Source organism: Mauremys mutica, chromosome 1 (assembly GCF_020497125.1).
Source record: "Mauremys mutica isolate MM-2020 ecotype Southern chromosome 1, ASM2049712v1, whole genome shotgun sequence".
Lineage (NCBI taxonomy): Eukaryota > Metazoa > Chordata > Testudines > Geoemydidae > Mauremys > Mauremys mutica.
Genome location: NC_059072.1, coordinates 212,492,703 through 212,511,495, shown reverse-complemented (window position 1 = coordinate 212,511,495; position 18,793 = coordinate 212,492,703). Strand labels below are relative to the sequence as shown.

The following is an 18,793-nucleotide window of genomic DNA, read 5'->3' as shown; positions in this document are numbered from 1 at the left end:
TTGGCACTTAATCCATCTCACCTACCTTTGGTATGTGTGGTTTTTTTTGTTTTGTTTTTTTAATATCCCTCCAAAACTGTCAGGGGGCCCTGTATAAAATATAGAAAAACATTAAAATATTCACGTTTGGCAAAAATGCCACTTTTTTTCGGTTTGTTTGTTTCTCTGTCTTGTCTGGTGTCCTTGATTGGCACCTCTCTTTTCCCACTCCCTCCAGAGGTGCTGCTGTCAGAGTTAATGACAGCTCTGGAAGAGAGGTTGAACAAGAGGGTGGATGTGGCACAACAAAAGAGCAGCCCCATTCGAGAGTGTCTGTACAAGTAAGGAAATCTGACATGTTCGGATTTCCAGCTGTTTCTAAAGGCACAGCACCTTTTAAATATAGACACTGCTTTAAATGAAATTTTTTAAAAGTTAAAAAATAATTAAAATACATTTCTTCTCTGCTGCCTGGCTCATTGTGCTGCACAAGGCAGGGAGCAGTAAGAGGGGAGGAAGAGGAGGAAAAGTGGAATCTTTGATTCCTTGTTCACAACTTCAAATGCTGCCCCTAGTGACCCAGAGATGAAACTGCAGGGGAATAGCCAGTTCCCTTCCTGAAGCTCCACTAATGTGTGAATGTCTCTCACTGGGAGTCCTGAATATGGAATTCTGCTTCTCATTCTGAATATGTGAGTCAGGACTGAAGAGTTTGCTCAGGTCTCCCTAGAGCTGTGCAAGGTCTCGGGGATAGAAAAAGCTATCTTGGTGATCCACATAGCCAATAGGTAGGGGAGTGTGGGGAAAAGGGAGAGGATAAACCTTGTGGATGGGGGGAAGCAGTAGATGTCTTTACTAAGGCTTTTGATACTGTATCATATGGCCTTCTCATAAACAAACTAGGGAAATATAGCCTAGATGGAGCTACTATAAGGTTGGTGCATAACTGGTTGGAAAATCATTCCCAGAGCGTAGTTATCAGTGGCTGACAGTCATGCTGGAAGAGCATATCAAGTATGGTCCCATAGGGTCTGGTTCTGTTCAATATCTTAATCAATTATTTAGATAATGGCATACAGAGTACATTTACAAAGTTTGTGGATGATACTAAGCTGGTTGCAAGTGCTTTGGAGGAATGGATTAAAATTCAAATGATCTGGACAAACTGGAGAAATGGTCTGAAGTAGATAAAATGAAATTCAATAAGGATAAATGCAAAGTACTCCACTTAGAAAGAACAATCAGTTGCACACATACAAAATGGGAAATGACTGCCTAGGAAGGAGTACGGCAGAAAGGGATCTGGGGGTCAGAGTGGATCACAAGCTAAATATGAGTCAACAGTATAACACTGTTGCAAAAAAAAGTTAACATAATTCTGTATGCATTAGCAGGAGTGTTGTAAGCAAGACACAAGAATACCCCGGTAGTTCTTCCACTCTACTCTGCACTGATTAGGCCTCAACTGGAATATTGTGTCCAGTTCTGGGCACCACATTTCAGGAAAAGTGTGGCCAAATTGGAGAAAGTCCAGAGAAGAGCAACAAAAATGATTAAAGGTCTAGAAAACATGACCTATGAGGGAAGATTTGAAAAAACTGGGTTTGTTTAGTCTGGAGAAGAGAAGACTGAGGGGAGACATAACAGTTTTCAAGTACATGAAAGGTTGTTACAAGGAAGAGGGTGAAAAATCATTCTCTTTAATCTCTGAGGACAGGACAAGAAGCAATGTGTTTAAATTGCAGCAAGGATGGTTTAGGTTGGACATTAGGAAAAACTTCCTGTTCGGGTGGTTAAGCACTGGACTAAATTGCCTAGGAGTTTGTGGAATCTCTGTCATTGGAGGTTTTTAAGAACAGGTTAGACAGACACTTGTCAGGGATGGTCTACATCAGTGGTCTTGACCAGGGTTCCGGGGCCCCCTGGGGGGCTGTGAGCAGGTTTCAAGGGGTCCGCCAAGCAGGGCTGGCATTAGACTTGTTGGGGCCAAAGGCAGAAAGGGTGGGTGGGAGACTCAGAAAGAAAAAGGTTGAGAACCCCTGGTCTATATATTACTTAGTGCTGCTTTGAGTTCAGGGGACTGGACTAGATGACCTATTGAGCTCCCTTCCCATCCTACACTTCTATGATTCTATGATAAAGGGGATAAAAAGTGTGAAGGAGAGAGAGAACACATAGAAAGAATGTAAGAAAGAGCAAGGTCTTCCATTCCTACAGAAGGTGCTCTGTGCAAGGGAAAATATATTCATAGCATTTAAGTTCAGATGGCACCATTAGATCATCTAGTCCAGGGGTTCTCAAACTGGGGGTTGAGACCCCTCAGGGGGTCGGGAGGTTATTACATGGGGGGGTCAGAAGCTGTCAGCCTCCACTCCAAACCCCGCTTTGCCTCCAACATTTATAATGGTGTTAAATGTATAAAAAAGTGTTTTTAATTTATAAGGGGGGTCGCACTCAGAGGCTTGCTATGTGAAAGGGGTCCCAGTACAAAAGTTTGAGAACCATTGATCTAGTCTGTCCTTCTGGATATCACAGGCCATTAAATTTCACCTAGACATCCCTGTATTGAGGACAAATACTTTAGCCAAACACAAGTTAATCTTCCAGCATTGCTCTGAAGACCTCCGGAGATGAGAATCCACCACTTTCCTTGATAGTTTGTTCCAATGGTTAATCACCCTTGCTGTTTTAAAAAAAAATGTGCACCTTCTTTCTAATCTGGATTTGTCTGGTTTCAGCTTCCAGCCAGTGTTTTCTATTTATGCCTTTTTTTCTACTGGATTAAAGATCCCTTTAGTATTTGGTGGTTCCTCCCCATGATTGTACTCATACTCTGTAATCCAGTCACCTCTGTCTTCTTTATGATAAAAAAACTCAATTTGTTTAGCTTAAATCTCTCACTGTAAGGCATTTTCTTCAGCCCTCAAATAATTTTTGTGGCTCTTTTGTGCACTCTCTCCAATTTTTCAACATCCTTTAAAAAATGTGGACAGAAGAACTGTGTGCTGTATTCCATATACAAAGGCAAAATTACCTCCTTATTTCTACTTACTACTCCCCTGTTTGTACATCCAAAAATTACATCACCTCATTTTGCCATAGCATTGCACTTGGAGCTTGTCATAAACATACAGTTAAGGGTAGCATAAAATCCCTTCTTACCTGTAAAAGTTTAAGAAACTCAGATAACCTGGTTGGCACCTGACCAGAAGGACCAATGGGGAAAAAAAGATACTTTCAAATCGGGAGGATGGGGGGAAGGCTTTGCTTTATGCTCTGTGGGTGTTCTATCGGAAGACAAAGAGGGAGACCAAGCAAGTAATCCAGCTCCTACTGAAATGCTATATCTAATATTACAGAAATAGTAAGTAATAGCAAGGAAATGCATTAGAGTATCTTTTGTTTTACTTTGTGAATTTTCCCTGTGCTAAGAGGGAGGTTTATCCCTGTTTTTGTAACTTTAAAGTTTTGCCTAGAGGGGAAATCCTCTGTGTTATGAATCTTTTTGTTACTCTGTAAAGTTATGGAATGTCAGGGTTGGAAGGGACCTCAGGAGGTCATCTAGTCTGCAAGAAACATTTCAGCCTATAAAACAGCTGCTGTATCCACAACAGCAGAACAAGCTGCCCCATGCCATGTATCAGCTGCAGGGATCACTGATAGCAGTCAGGTGGCAGTTCAGTTAATCTCCATTCAATCAGTGGTCTGTCAGATGATTAAAGACAAGATTAAAAAAATTATGACAAACAAAGACCAACGTCACAACTGGAAAACCTGTTAGTTAGGAACTAGACTGAGAAAGAGAGATCACATCTGATTTTACATAAGAACTGCCATCAGATGGTAATGACTTTCCATGACTAATAATCTGGGTCATATTTGAATTGCTGGTCTAGAGATGAGAGGTTTCATATTCCATTTCCAAATTCCTGAGACATCCGGTCCCTAATAACTTCTTTCAGAACAAATAGAATGGAACTTTTGAATTGTGCAATACATTTTGACATCCTCCCTTAGATGGAAAATGAATGTTGCTTCACATTCACCAACGTGATCAATGCACATGCAAAGTATCCACATGCCCCTTGCAAATATTTCTCATTATGCACTGGGGAGAAAAAATGTCTCCATGTACACTCAAGTGTTGTCTCTTACAGGGGAATCGAGACACAAAAGTATAAAATAATGTCACTGTCAACTAATTATTAATTACTATTAGTAGTAGTAACAATATTGTGGTAGTGCTGTATACACTGTGCGAGGCACTGTCTGTATGCCCACAACAAACCCATGCCCTTGCTTCAAAGAACTTACAATTTAGGAAAACTACGGTAATAACCAAACTTTATTTTAAAATGTGTTTTTTATTCAAAACCTTCTGCCTAGGCTTTTTTCCTCTCACATGTATTTCAGGTTGTCCTGACTCAGGTCTACAGTACTTTCCATCGATGTTTTAGGTGTCTTTGGTTTCTAAGTAGTTTTCTCCATAGACAGATCATTCTCTGCCGCAGCAAGAGGTAGCACAGATGGCATAAATACATACGTCTTCTTTTACATGTCCTTTTCAATTAGTTCTCACTGTCTCTGTAATATTAGAGGGGGAAAGAAACAAAGGAGAAAACAAAGAATAGGAACGTTTATTGTAATTGAATAGCTTATATGATACACTAATTCAGGTGTATCATAATATTCATTAATGAGACACTACCTGGAGTTGCGTATGCTTATTATAAGATGCAGTATTTATTGGCTAGTGTAGCATTCTCTAATGATGTTTACCTATGATTAAATACATAGCTATGTCCTTTACAATATGCTTTGTTTATACATCTTGCTTCTGTTACATGTGTGATAGGTCTTATGCATTGCATACTGTATTATTCACTTATGATATGCCACTTGTAATTGTATGTGCTTATGGGATATGCCTTATTCATTGGATACTGCAATATTAACAGTACAACTATGAAGATGGATCCTGGTGTTACGCTTTCTCATTTTTACTTATTTAATTTCTTTTGATTATTTAACTATCCCTTTTATGCTTTGGGTGCTCTGCCCCAAATTTCTACAACCACAGAAGCTTTATTACGCACCTGATTCATTCCATATGTGAAATTCTGGCCCCATTGAAGTCAATGGCAAAGCTCCCATTGACTTCAATGGACACAGGATTTTATCCAATGTGATTTGCATTATGTGATATCTCATATTTATATGTGCTTATCTGACATTGCTTATTTACTAAGCATGAAATTCCTTACGTCCACATAGAGACCCGTTATCTGGGATCTGTGCAGTTGGGAGTGCAGGGCAGCTGAAGACGTGAACACCACACCCAAATGCAGAGTTAGGGCAAGGGACTGCCATGAAAACCATGGACAGTAATAGCAGCCCTGGCCCCTCTGTGTCACTTGAACAGGGTACTGGGACTTGCGAATCTGCGAAGAACATGGATCTACCGCCCCTCCATTGGTCCATTCCCATATGTCTATTAAAATCTTAATCTCTTTGTAGTCTGTTACTTAGATCTGATCGAATGCAGGATTTATTCAATTTAAAAATACATCTGTAGATGCCCACCCAGTGCTCTGCATGCCTATCCTATAAATTTAAAAAAACATAAATGCAGACAAAAGACTGCCCCTAAATACCTCCCCCTCCATTCACACCTCCTTCAACAGCCTAAACAAAGATGTAGTTTTGCAGTGTGCTCAGACACTTACTAAATCTGGGCTCTGGTGGACCAAGAAGGGAAGTGAGTTTCAAAATTGAGGTCTTCTCACAGAGACCACCTTGCTAGCAGTTCCCTCCTGTTAATACTGAGGGAGATCCAGCTCCAGCACCTCTACTGATTTCACCTGTGACCGTATGTTATGGGGACTGAGATGATTCTCTCAGGTAACCAGGTCCCAAACCATGTAGGGCTTCCCAGGTTAAAGCCAAGATCTTGAATTCCACCTCAAAGCTTATTGGAGAAGTGTGCAGGTCCCAGAATACTGGTCTAAAACACTCCTAATATGCAACTCTACCTGATAAGTGGGCTGCAGCATTCAACACTAGCTGCAGCTTTCAAACTCTTCCCAAGGTGTAGAGAGCATCACCAAAATCTAGGCATAGATCATTGTGCTAAGGTTTGCATGGGAGAGAAAAGCTTGCACTTGTCTTGTCACGCACAGATGGAGACAGTGCTTTTGGCAACAGCCCTCACCTGAGCGTGCAGGAGCAGCCCAGGATCTAACACCTGTGAAAAGCAGACCTGTTTGAGAAAAGGCAGCCACTCTCTGTCAGAAGGACACTGATATGAGTTCCTCCAACTCTTCCAGCTCCTTCCCCCAGCCCACTAACATTATCTGTCTTGTCTGGATTGAGTCACTCACAGCTAGCTCTCATGAAAGACCCAGGTTCAGCTAGGGGTTGAGTAGTTTGCTCTGACTGGGCCAAATATGGAGACGATATGGAGCTGAGTGTCATCACCATACTCGGCGCACTGCAGCCCACACTGCCTCACCAAACCCTTCTAGCCACTTCAGACACACATCAAACAAACAAGAAGCAACAGTATTGACCCCGCCCCACCAAAGAGAGTCATTGGGGCAGAGGAACAGTTTTTCGCAGCTATTCTTCAAGTTATCTCAGAAAGATAAGAATGAAGCTAGACAAGAGCAGTTCCAGCCACCCCTGCTAGTGTCCTCAAGTGAACCAACAAAATCCCACAGCCAGCTGTATGGAAGACTGCTGGAAAAGCAGTGGGAACAAAGAACTATTGTTTCTAGCTTTTGCAAATGTTTCAGAGAATTTTAGATCTAGCTGAAAGGATGATGTCATTCCTGCTTCCAATTGGCTGGAGCATATGCAAGGTCTATCCTTTGCAATACACTTTCACTCTTGACCAATCACAGCTCATAGAGCTCTCGGTGGAAGACTAGAACCTTCTAGCAATACTCCCTGTACAGTCCATAAGACTATAACCATCAGTTTGCAAGGATGTTTTGCACTCATATAAGGCAGAACACTTACTGACTGACTGACTGTTATATGCATTTCGTCACAGTGAAAGAATCTTACAAGGGGGAAAAACATGCTTGAGAGTCTCTTAGCTGGTGTTAGAGATGGTAATAACTGTCCTTTCATGGAAAAGAGAAGAAGTTAGTTGAGGCAGGCTGGAGCTGTTGTTAAAGTCTAATTCATCTCAGGTGGAGTGTGGGATTCTGCTGGAGCTGGGAGGGGTGATGATGTCATCTGGATCCCTCTCTCTGGCCTGAGCTGGTCAGAACATCCCTCAGAATTAGGACAAGAAGGTCTGGGTCCCAGGAGCTGGTGGGGTTGGCAGCCACGATGGTGACACTTGCTCCAGTAGCCTCCCTCTGTTCTATTTGTTCTTTCCTCTCCAAAGTCTCTTTTTTTCGGGACCCAAAAAGGGAGTGATGAGTGGAATTTCTCATCCCTTCATTATTTGTTCACCAATTAGGTCTCGTATCTGACTATGACCTACCAGGGCACAATCCAGACTAATGAGCAGCTGTGTCACCCTTGCCCTCTAGCCTGGGCTGCCCTTTACAATGCTTTGCTGCTGTAGCCTCCAGCCTGGACTGCTCACAAACAGCTGCCAGCACGTAAATTACTCCTAGCTATGTCTCTGTGTGTGTGCTGCCAGCCAGCCACACTTTGACTCTTACCAGCCTGGGTTATACTGCAGGGTGACCCCAGCACACTCCCAATCTTAGATTTCCCCCCAGAAATGTATGTAGTGTGCTGCCCAGCCCTCTCCTGGACAATACAAGTTTACACAAAGTCCATTATTGCTTTAATAGAAATAATATGCACATAATTTGCCACCCCAAATGGAGTCTCCTAGACACTTCACACTGGATTAGCTTAAACAAGGTTATTAACTATAAAGAGGGAGATTTTAAGTAAGTACAAGTAATGAGGCACAAAAGTCAGAAATGATTACAGGAAAAAATAGATAAAACACAACTGGTGTCTAACTTAACAAACTATGTTAAATTCAAGCAAAGTTTTCTCACCACATGCTTTTTCAGCAGTCTTACTGACCAGACTTCTTTGGTCAGGACCCCTTCTCCAGTCCAACAAATACTTCCTTTGTTGCTTCTGGTGCCATGAATGCAATGGACAGGGAGAGAGATGAGGGGTGTCATGGGGTGTTTGTCCTTCCTTTTTAGTGTCAGTCTCCCTCTTGAAAAACATTTCCAGTTGTGATTGAGGGTACAAAGTGTCTCTTCGGAAGGCTGTTCCCTGCTGCTTTTTCCTCACCTGTTTGAGAACCCTTTGTTTCCCTTCCTGCTAGCTGACTATGTTTACTGCTTAAATGCAAATTAAGCAGATTACACATTCCTTCGTTTGAGACAACCTCAATTTGGAACATGTGTTAATAACACCACACAGTGAAATCTTATAACTTCACATACAACGTCACCACATGCATTTTATCAGGACAATACTGACCAGCAAATTATGAGTTTTTAAATGACACCTCACAAGGCATACTTTGTACAAAGATTATTACAACAGTCGTCATTACAATAGTGAACACAGGGGCACATATTGTCACACTGACAGACCAATTTTAGGTCATTAATTTCCCATTCCACATCTTCTGTTTTTACCATGCATGATTTTAACAAATCATGCTTGGTAAAAACATTTTTGAATTATCAGTGTAGCCAAGTATGTTTGGACTAATTTTGTCTCTCTGGCTGGTTCTCTTGCACCTGTTTATAACATTCTTTATTGAAAATAACTTGACCTACTTTCCATGCTAAATTTCTAAGCATGCAGAAGTTACAGGCCCATTTTCACAACACCTCCCCATCCCCTTTCAGGTGATTTGTTCCCTGGGGGCGGGAGGGGGGGGGCATGGGAGTGGAAGGCAAGCAGTTCTTGACCACAGGGTTTGCTGGTGTGCTCTGTGCTTGACCTCACAGGCATGGGTGGCAGGATTGTAGAAATTTTGGTGGTGCCCAGAACCTGACCCCCCAACTCTGTCCCCCCCCCAACTCTGCCCCCCACCTGCCTAAGGCTGTGGGAGGGGGGTTGGGTGGGGGGAGGAGGTCTGGGGTGCAGGTCCTGGGCTGGGGATTAAGGTGCAGGAGGGGTGCAGGGTCTGGGATGGAGTTTGGGTGCTGGGTGCAGGCTCTGGGATGGAGTTTGGGATTGGAAAGGGGTGTGTGAGAAGGGGAGGAGGTGCATACTCTGGGAGGGAGTTTGGGGATAGGAGGGGGTACAGTGGTGAGGGCTGAGGATGAGGGGTTTGGGGTGTGGAAGGGGGATCAGGGCTGGGGCAGAGGATTAGGGTGTGGGAGGATGAGGGCTCTGGCTGGGGCTGAGGGGTTCATGATGCAGGGGGCTCAGAGCTGTGGCAGAAGAATAGGGTGCAGGGGGCTGAGGGTTGGGGCTGAGGATGAGGGGTTCATGATGCAGGAGGGGGCTCAGGGCTGGGGCAGAGGAACAGGCTGTGGGTGGATGAGGGCTGGGGATGAGGGGTTTGGGGTGTTGGAGAGGCTCAGGGCTAGGGTGGAAGGGCAGGGTAAAGGCAGCCTGCCTTCCCATTAATGGATGGGGGGGCACTAGGACCCTGGGGCAGCAGACAGCAGTTGCTGATGGGAGCAGGGCTCCTCGTAGGAATGTGCTACACGGGCAGCACAAGCAGGCACGGGAGAGGCATGCGCTGCTTTCTTCCAGGCAGGGACGTGGTGGGGCAGGGGGCAGGAGACCTGCGGGGGCCGGGGCCTGCACCAGACAGGGCCGGGGGAGAGACCCAGCTCCAAATATTGGTGGCGCAGAGCCCCCAGCCCTGAATATGGCTGGAACTTGGGCACCACAGAAGAATATAACCTGCCGCCTATGCTCACAGGCAGGAATGCTCCTTGCATACTTCTCCCCTGTTGAAGAACACTTCACAATATAGCCAACACCATATAGGCTAGAACCCACAGTGGCATTTAGGCTCCTAATTTCCACGGAAGTCAGTGGATGTTAGGAGCCTAAATACCTTTGAGGATTTGGGCCTATTTAAGTCAATGAGAAAACTCTCTCTGATTTCACTGTACTTAGAATCCTATTCATAGTGCCTTTCAACGAAGGATCTCCAAGCCGTTTACATCATTGGGCCTATCACTTTAATGGGAGCTTTGCCCAGGTACGGGCTGCAGGATGTGCCGATTTATTCATTAAGACTTACTACACCATTGTCAAACTCCCAATTTCAGGGAGTGCAGGCTTGGGCCCTAACAGAGATTCATTTAAACTCCATCAAACTGATTGGAGAATGCTGTTTTCTCTCGGTGTTAAGAATATTATCAAACTGGTGGATGGGGAGCAATGTGTCATTGGCATTAATCCGAGTTTATGCATAGGGCCCAATCCAAACCCCACTGAAGTCAGAAGAAAGACTCCCACTGGCTTCAATGAGCATTCACTCTCACCTATAAATCCCTGAAAACGTTGCCTTGGAATTTGTCAATAAATAAGACCAGATGCTGGAGGAGTTAGTCGGAAACTACAGTGGCAGGTGATTCTATAGATAGATAAATGCTATGATATATGCAGCGTCTCTGCGGCTAGGATGTCTTCAACACATTGTGGTATAGCCTCTCTCACTGCACATGCATAAATGTAAGTGAAAATTACACGTGTTCATCGGCAGAACAATAGGCCCCTTGGAATGAACAATTCATAATAAAAATGGTTCCTTTTAGAGTAGAAAGCGCTTTTTGTCTAGTTTTTAGAAGTACAGCAGGAAAACTCGATTTATTTATGCTTGCTTTCTTTTAACAATGGTCTCTTTGTTTCCCTCTTCCTTTGCCTTCTCTGTGCTAGTTAGCAGCAGTGTCTGATGATGGCAGGCTAGGGAGAGAAAGAAGAGACAGAATAATTGTCAGGAGGAAGAAGTAATTATGCACCCTTCAGAAAATATAATTCAAGCAACATTTTTAAAAAACAAGCCAAGGAAATGTGTTTCAACCAGACATTCAGGACTTTCCCTTAAATACACGTTTACATTCCCCAGTCATTCTGAGTTGCTGTTTCCCATTACTGTTCTCATTTCTCCCTCCCAGCAGTGCCCACAAAGCCAGGGGGATCACGAGTATGTTAACTCACCCAGGTCAGGCAAGGGCCTTCCAAAAGCATTATTATTGATGCTTTATAGATGTTCCATGGTAGGGGATGACCGGGATAGTCAAATAACTCATAACAATCCATTTAACTTCTATGTAAAACTGTGATGCTTTAGCGTTCAACCTAGACCTGTAAGGGGTTGTGTCACTGTCTGCCCTGTAACCCCGGGTGCTCTGTGCTGTGCAGCCTTGGTTCAGAGCCTTGACAGCAGTAGTATCCTCAGACCACAACAACCTCCCACTGGCTTCCACCAGCCTTGGTTACTCCTTGCAGGGTGACCCCAACACCCTCCATGGCTGGAATTGCCACAAAACGGTCTGCACTGTAGTATCCAGCCCCCTGGCTGAACTCTTGCAGATGTTAAATTTGCCGCTCCTTTAGCCCTGGTCTACACTATGAGTTTAGGTCAAATTTAGCAGCGTTATATCAATTTAACCCTGACAAAGCCATTTTTGGTTCACCCATCCTTTTTGGACATATGTATGCATTGCACATGTTCCATTTGTTTGTTCAATTGGTAAATTTCAGATTAATTTTTTATTCATTTTCAACACATAGCATGTGTCCCTTTCTGTATGTGGTCTGTGAGGAAAAGCTAATAATGTCAGAATCACTTGTATTCAAAAATTATCTACCTTGCCTCCAGCAAGCTATTTATCCCAGGAGCTTTATTTATAAACATTCAAAGAGATAAGTTGCCTGTTTCTAAGCATTACTTTCAGACTTCAGATGTGTCTAGGATATTGGTGGAGCAAGAGCTGTGTGAGAGAGTTGAAGTGACTGGAGAGGCAGAATGGGGCAGGTAGTGTTTCTGTGTATTGAATGCTTTGTACAAGAAATCCACAAAAGGGCAGGGAGAATCATCGTAGGTAGGATTAAGGCATCTGTAGTAATGGGATAAATAACAGAAGGCATCAGAGAAAAATGGACAAATGTTGACTCGTTTCAGTGAGCAAGTTTCTAAGGTAGCTTTATGCAAATAAAAAGAGCTTTGTATTGCAAAGAAAAGACAGGAAGAATGGAGGGAATCAGACATGCTACAGTTTTCAAATATGTGATTAATTGAGGATTCAAATGGACAATAGGCATAAATAAAGAATGATGGCGATGCACAAATCAATTTGGGTAAATATTGAAGGATAGAGACTGTTTAGAAGAGATCAGAGAGGAAAGGAGGTAATTGCCATTTTATACAGCAGGCAAAGGAACATTTACAGGTAATTGAGATATGAGACTTCAGAAGAATTGCAGGCATTGTTGAATCCTGCTGCCTCAAACTAAAGGCAGATGCCTGCTCTCAGATCCTTGTGGCGGATCACTCTTGCAAATTTTGAAACTGAACCCACTGTGGAGCTTCCTTTGACATCAGTCGGAGCTCTGTGTGGCAATTAGGCCTCTCTCTCATTTTCTGCTGCAAAACTCTGTTTTTATGTCTGTGTAATTCCACTAAAGTCAATGGAATTACACTGATGTGAAACTGAAGTAACGCAGTGTTCAATCTAGGCTCTTAATAAGCCATAAAGCTCTATAGCCTCACTAAAGGCTTGCCTACACTCTCCCACCTTTTGGACTATGTGGGGGGTGAATAGCGGTACGCACAAAGTGCTGCACTGTAACTCCCCCGTGTGGATGCTGTGGGTGTGAACTGAAAGGTTCCTAATGATTACTAATGTAGTCCTCTTCAAACAGGTTTACCTTAATGTGAACTAGGAACCTTTTAGTTCATGCCTGCAGGGTCCACCCAGGTGAGTTATAGTGTGGCACTTTGGTGCACACTGATATTCACATTCCTGTAGTCCGACAGGGCAGTGCAGACCCTAAGATCTGAAGCGTAGATCTAGGATTAGGATTTTGGCCCTAAATCAAGAAACTGATCTGAATAACTTCCACAAAATTGTTGTTCAGCTTATTTTATCTTTGTAACTCAAATGTCATTACTATGAATTGGTTCTTTTTAGCACACATTTTTATTTCAATTAACTTTCTGTGGTACTGATCTGACACCACATTATTTCATAATATCCCTGATGTGGCAGGGCAGTGTTGTTATCTCCATTTTACAGGTAAGGAACTGATGCACAGACTTGCCCAAGGTTATACAAAGGGCGCATGGTATAGGAGAGATTGGAACCCACATCTTTGAAGTCTCAGGCTAGCACAATAGCCACTGGACAATCCTTCCTCTCCTTTAACTCTGCTTCATTTTGTTCCTTCCCATCAGTTAACTTTCAGTTAATTTCTACTTTCACCTGACATCTCTAGGGAAGGACTTTACAATTCGTATTTTGTGGAAGGAAAGAAGCTGCATGTTATTCTTGACTTCAGCGGGAGTTGACACAGGTTCAAACTGATGCCTGGAGGCGTTCTGCATTTGGAGCAAGGGAACACTGTGGCTCATATCTGGAGACAGAGGTGAGTAATTACGGTTTTGCTAAGCCTTGAGTTAAGAGGAACACAATTCCCAAATGTTGAGAAATAAAGATGTTGAATTCGCAGTGCCAGTTTAGAAGAATGCAAGAAGTGTTGGGTGAATTTGAATGACATAAAGCAGGGGGAGAAAGGACATGAGGTGGGCTGGGAGGAGATGGAAAGTGTTGACAGATAAATCACTGTCTATCCAAGGGTTATATATGCCACCTAGCAATAAATGCCCTAAAGTAGGGCAATGTGTATGAGCATGGAAGAGCAGAAAGTAATCAAGGACAAGAAAGAGACATATGCAAGGTATAAAATGTCAGGCACTGAGAAGGGCTGGGGAGATTGCAGAATGGAGTTAAAGGAATGTTAAAAAAAAAAAAGAGTAAAGAATGAAAGAAATATTGCGCAAGAGGTTAAGGTAAATAATAAGAAATTCTTCAGCTATGTAAGGGACAAGAGATCAGTGGAGGAGACAATAAGGGTTCTAAAGAGATGCAAGGATAATTTATTGAGAGAAGGGTTGGACATAGGTAAAAGAAAATGTAATTAATTATTTGCCTTAGTGCTCACAAAGAAGGATAACAGAAGAAAGGCTAGGAGACAGAAGACATAAATTTATGAAGAAAAATATCGAAGGAAACCAGGGGAAAGTGTGATCAGAATAGAGAACATTTAAAGAATGACAAAACTGCAAGGCCCCTGGAGGTCAGAGAGGAGAGCCCAGAATTCTGAGGAAAGTAACAAGAAAAGGAGAGAGGTAGGAATCTAAGGGGAGGGGGGAGACAGAGTGACACTTTTAGCCCATCTATTAAAAACCTTCTTGGGCAATGGGAGAGGTACATGCCAGAAAGAAGCTCAACAGGGATCTGAGAGAGATTAAGGAAGTCACAGAATTGTACATAAACAAGAACATAAAACAAGACACTGTACTAGAAAACCAATGGGAAAAAAATCTTAGAGAGTGTGAATACTTAGATAATTACAACTGATTAAAATAGTTTAGATGGACCCACTTTTTTGTGAAGATAACCCATCAAATTTGGTATAACTTTGTAACTGGAGTTCAGGTGAGTATTTGATTCAATACTACATACCAGGGTACAGTGTTATCTACACTAGTGAGGCCTGGTCATGATTAGGGAAAGTGATCATTCTTAGGGCTTGTCTACATTACCGTGCAGGGTCGATCTAAGATATGCAACTTCAGCTACGTTAATAGCGTAGCTGAAGTCAATGTACTTAGTTCTACTTACCGCGGTGTCTTCACTGCAGTAAGTCGACAGCTGACGCTCTCCTATCGACTCCACTTGCACTCCTCGTTCTGGTGGATACCAGAGTCAACAGGAGAGTGCTCAGTGGTCTAGTATAGACGTGATAAATCGACCCCCACTGGATCGATCACTGTAAACAAGCCCTTAGTTAGCATGAACTAATAAACCCAATTTAAACTCAACCTTTTTCCCGAGTGCCAAAGCACCTTTAGGTTCCTGCTTAGACTATAACCTGACCAGCTGAAATGGAACTAAATGTGTTACTCTGCATCAACATTAGGGAATTGGTCAAGTTTAGTTTGGGTTTAATAGCATGAGCTAGCTAAATCTGAACTAAACTCAACTACTTCCACTAATCGAGACCTAGATGTGAATGAGACATTTGAGACCATATAGAATTGGCATAAAAATAAAGAAAATCTAGTACATGAGTGAAAGGTATTAGAGCATGAATACCTGGGCTCATTTACTCTTCATCTATTGCAGGAGGCAGCTGTATTTATTTATTTATTTATTTTTCTTAAACTTTGTTTTCTCAAGGTGTATTTTAGTGGTTGTGAAAGGTATTGGACTGATAGTGAGGGAAATTGAAGCCATCTGCTTGGGCAAGGAATAGGTGCAGCATTGCCACAGTAGTACAAGCTATCTCTCCTCCAATAACATTCTTCAGCCCTGTTCTGAAGGGACCACTTCTGGGGCTAGAGGGTATTTCAGTCTTTGGCTTTTTGACTGGGTGTGCCAATAAGGTACCAGCTGCTGAGGTGGGTTTTGTGATGCAAATGGAACTGAGCAATTTTTTTCAACTGAAACTTTTTTCCAGCAAAAAATGAAGAGTCAGGTCAACTGACACATTTCATAAATTCATGTTGATTTTGGCAAATTGTGTTTGGTCCAAAATAAAAATTCCAAAAAACATGAAACATTTTGTTCTGATATTTTCAAGATGAAGTATTTTGACCTTTTGATTCAAAATGACTTTGTTTCAAAACTACCTTTAATTTTATTTTAATTTTTTTTAAAAGGAGGGGCGGAAGCTCAAAATGAATTTTTGTTTGACTTTTCACTTGGTCAAAAATTCAAAATAATTTTGGTTTTTGGTTGACCTTAGACTCTTTTTTTCCCCTGAATTGCTAGAAAACTGAAAAATTCATTATACACACATCTGCAGATGCAAATAAGTCCTCACTAGGGTATGGATTGGGACCCACCTCATTTCACATAACACTGGACAGGATGATCACAACTTTTGGTGACTGATATTCAGACCAGTGACTATCTACCTATCTTAGGAACTCATGTGGTCCTTGATACTATAGTATCTGAGCACCTCACAATCTTTAATGTATTTATCCACACAGCACCCCTGTGAGAAGGGAAGTACTGTTATTGGGAACTGAGACACAGAGAGACTAAGGGCCAGATTTTTAAGGTATTTAGGCAATTAAGTGCTTTTGAAAATCCCACTAGGCATCTATCTGCATTTTTAGGTGCCTAAATACCTTTAAAAATCTGGCCCTAACTCACATGAGAGTCTGTAGCACAGCAGAGCATTGAACCCAAGTCTCCTAATTCTCAGGCTACTACCCCATCCACCAAACAACTCTTGACATGATCTGTGCAGCTTTTATTAATGACTTACTGGTTTTGGAGCACCTGGAGAGCTCCCTGTAAAATAGATACTACCTTAAAACCACTGGTTAGTTTCATCAGGATTCCCTGGCTCAGCTGGCCTGTTGAGGATACCCCTGCACTGGCAATTCCTTAGGTGGCATAGACCAGTGGTTCTCAAAGCTGGTCCACCGCTTGTTCAGGGAAAGCCCCTGGAGGGCCGGGCTGGTTTGTTTACCTGCTGCATCCGCAGGTTCAGCCGATTGCGGCTCCCACTGGCCGCGGTTCACCACTCCAGGCCAATGAGGGCTGCGGGAAGCAGTGTGGGCTGAGGGATGTGCTGGCCACCCTTCCCGCAGCTCCCATTGGCCTGGAACGGCGAACCACAGCCAGTGGGAGCTGCTATTGGCCGAACCTGTGGACCGGCTCTGAGAACCACTGGCATAGAGCATATGTAACAAATCCTACTTCTACATACAGCTGGTCCAAACTTGGTGGTTTTGACATTCCAAAACTTGTTGTGTTCTGAATTGGAACAAAACCAAAAAATTCCTACATTTCCCATGAACTGAAATTTTCAAAAAGATTTAATTTTGTGTCAATCACCATATTCCATTTTGATAAAATCGAAACATTTCATTCCAATTTCAATTTTTTTTGATTGACTGTTCTATTATGACTTATAATACAAAATAACATTTCTAAAGGAAAAGCATTTTGAAATGAAAAATTGAATGAGTTCTGATAAGGCTAAAATGCTTTATTTCAATATTTTTTTTAAACAATATTGAATGGAAATATCATGTTCCCACAGAAAGATGGAACAGCATTTTCTGATGGAAAAATGTTCTGTTGGAAATTTTTCAGCTCTACTCCAACCTCTATAGGCTCCCTGGTATAGGGTATGGGACAAGGGGGCATAGCTGCGTCATCCCCGCACCCACTTGATCCCCAGCTGCTTTAATGCCTCTTTAGGGCCATGATCAGCCAGCAGAAGTAAGGCTGCTTGAACTAGCACTAGCGAGAAAACCAGCACCAGGCTGGCCCCAGGACTGGGGGAAACATAAAAGTTGGCTGAAAACTCTCTTTGTTTACTCCCCAGTCTTGTACAAATGCAGCTCAGCCATTTTCTGGAGAAATGCGGGCAAGTGAGATTGTGCACATGTGTACTTCTGTATGCATGTGCACGTGTCATTTATAAAGGCAGATAATCAGTAGCATTTCAGTTTGCCAACAAAAGGCTTCATGGAATCCCAGAACAGGAGATCTAGTCAGAGTGACAGGCATCGTGAGATTACTTAAGTAAATGGAGTCAAGCGGCCAATAGATGGATAGTTGAGACAAGTTTAGATAAATGAAAGTGTCCCATGTTTGGTTGATTTAGAATGACAATAACCACATTACATGCAGGCTTAAGAATTAATGGGATCCAATATATGTAGGCTTTGGGACTGATTTGATGAACCAGTTTGTCAGGTGTACTTAACCTTATGCTCAAATCAGTGCTATCAGCCTGTCAGCATTGGCATGCTTCTTCCCCTCCCGCTTTTTGCTTGTTTAAGCTCAAAAGGTTTTGTTGCCTCAGAAGAATTATACGCAGGAAATTGTTAAATGTACAGGCTGTAAAAAGCAGAGACTCAGTCAGTTATGAGGAAGGGTTTGAATTTTCAACTGTATTTATGGCTTGACGCACGGAATGTTTACTTTTAAAAGAAAACATACATCACTAACACTCGTCACTGAATTATTACCTTGCCCAAAACTCCCAGACATAGACTATCATAGACCAGCAGTTCTCAAATTTTAACAACCTGAGGACCCCCATTTTGATTTAAAATTTTTCACGGATCCCCAAGCCTCCTGCTCAGGCCCAGGCCTTGTCCTCACTCCACCCCACCCCACCTCTTCCCTCCCCCATTCCACCCTGCTCCTCCTCTTCCCCGTCTCTTTCTGCCCCCTCCCCTGAGTACACCCTGTCCCTGCTCCTTTGTCTCCCTCCTAGCATCTCCTGCACGCCACTGAACAGCTGTTCAGTGATGTGCAGGAGGCACTGGGAGGGAGGAGGAGGAGTTGATCAGCGGCGCTGATTCCGCCCCCTCCCCTGAGTGCGCCCCATCCCTACTCTTCCCCCTCCCTCCCAGCGCCTCCTGCATGCTGGGAAATAGCTGTTTCCTGGCACGCAGGAGGCACGGAGAAGGGTGGGGAGGAGTTGAGGGAGGAAGGGGGAGGAATTGATCAGTGGGGCCCATGGACCCCCTGGAACCCCAGTTTGAGAAATGCTGTCATAGACTTTAAGGTCAAAAGAGACCATCATGATCATCTAGTCTGACCTCCTGCATGTTGCAGCCCACAGAACCTCGCCCACTCACTCCTGT

At 43.0% G+C, this 18,793-nt stretch overlaps 1 long non-coding RNA gene across 1 annotated transcript; it reads right to left on the bottom strand.

The window, feature by feature from the left end:
* Positions 1 to 4,337: 4,337 nt before the first annotated feature.
* LOC123362283 lies at positions 4,338 to 18,074 on the bottom strand. The gene is made up of 3 exons (XR_006576395.1): positions 17,906 to 18,074; positions 10,428 to 10,848; positions 4,338 to 4,563 (listed from the first exon to the last, which is right to left on the bottom strand). It is a non-coding gene; the product is annotated as an uncharacterized LOC123362283 (long non-coding RNA).
* Between the last annotated feature and the right edge of the window lie 719 nt (positions 18,075 to 18,793).